The sequence below is a fragment of the Solanum pennellii genome, chromosome 9 (genome assembly GCF_001406875.1).
Source record: "Solanum pennellii chromosome 9, SPENNV200".
NCBI lineage: Eukaryota > Viridiplantae > Streptophyta > Magnoliopsida > Solanales > Solanaceae > Solanum > Solanum pennellii.
The window spans coordinates 49,647,144-49,648,883 of NC_028645.1; positions in this window are offsets into that span (position 1 = coordinate 49,647,144).

The following is a 1,740-nucleotide window of genomic DNA, read 5'->3' on the forward strand; positions in this document are numbered from 1 at the left end:
ATTACTTATGAAAAGGTTCCCTTGTCCTACTGATTCAAGTAAGATCATTAGGATATGTATTTAATTATTCATGAAAGGATGCAATTGGCCTACTTATTCAAGTTAGGTCATTAAAATAGCTCTTTTAAGTTACTCATGAAAGGATACCCTTGGACAACCGATTCAAGGTATATCATTAACTTAACTCGTTAGAATTACTCATTAAAGGGTGACCTTGGCTTGCCGATTCAAGGTAGATCATCAATTAAACACTTTATACCATGCATGAGCAACTATCACCATCTATGTTCTAGTTATGAAATCTCTTTAGCCTTTGATCCAATTAGATTAGAAAGCCTTCACAACCTATTAATATTCATTATGTGAGAACTCTTTCACATTATGCTATGTATTATGAGAATGTCCTTTCAACAACACAAGAATAATAACAATATTCTTACCACTTTACTCTCAAAGCATCATTAAAACATTGAATAGAGGTAGTAGCTTGGCAACAAGATCCTTTAGCCCACAAACCAAAGGTATCTTCATGAGGGGCTCCATGAGCCGTGGTGCTTGCCATGAGTCGTGGTACCTCTCGTAATCCTTGAGGAAATGTCTTGCCATCATGCCTTTGCCTCTCAAGTGGTGAAGTCTTCATCAATATACTTCCCACAAGTCGTGGTCTTCACCACTGGTCGTGAAGTGACTGGTTGAGGTAACCCAATGTTGGGCAGCCTTAGAGAGGACTGACTCACCATCACGAGTGGAACCAAGTGGGTGGTGAACTGCACGAGGCATGAAGGTCAGGTTGAATGGTGGGCAACCCTTGGGAGCATTGGCCAGCGTTTGTTTAACAGCCTGGAAACTAATAGACTAAACCAGGGCCACAAGCTAGGGTTCTAAGGTGTGTTGGTTGGTAAATAAAGTTGTAGATGAGACTTTGTATGTTTATAGTAAGGAGTTTAATGGTTGAATATAAATGTATGTAATAGACCTAGTAGCCTAGATGAACTTTAAGAGGTTGGTGGTGCATAGTAAAGGCAACCACCAAGGCAAAAGGGCAAGCCTATGCAAAGGGCCAAAGTTGCCCAACCTTGGTAGCTACTGCCCAAGTGGTTCACGAACAGTGGTGTATACCACGGTCCATGAAGGAGTCTGTAAAGATGACTTAGGTACTTGGGAAGCCAAGAAAAGAGACCAAGTCGCTTCTCCAAGGCTCATGAGGCACTTCACGAGCTGTTGGCTTGACCACGCCCCGTCAAAGTGCTCGGGAAGGTGCCTTAGCAATTTAGGGTGTTTGAGGGACAATAAGGGGGCGTTTGGTTACTGGTTAGAGTTATGCAGGTATTAGTTATACAGGGTTTAGTTATGCAAGTATTAGTTATGCAGGGTTTAGTTATGCAGGTATTAGTTATGCAAGTATTAGTTATGTAGGGTTTAGTTATATAGGGTTTAGTTATGCAGGTATTAGTTATGAAGAGTTCAATTATGTAGGTATTATTTAGTTATATAGATATTATAACACATGAATTATTAACTACTGAATATTATTTTTGTAAATTATATATATTATTAACAAATAAATAAACAAAAAGTATAATTTTACCTCATTTTGAATAAAAAGTAAAGAAAAAACATTCTCCCTCTATATATTGTTTTTATATTTTTAATATACCAAATATATGAATTACGTATAAATTTATGTTCTAAATAATATATGTTAATTAAATATGTAGAATATATATATATATATATATA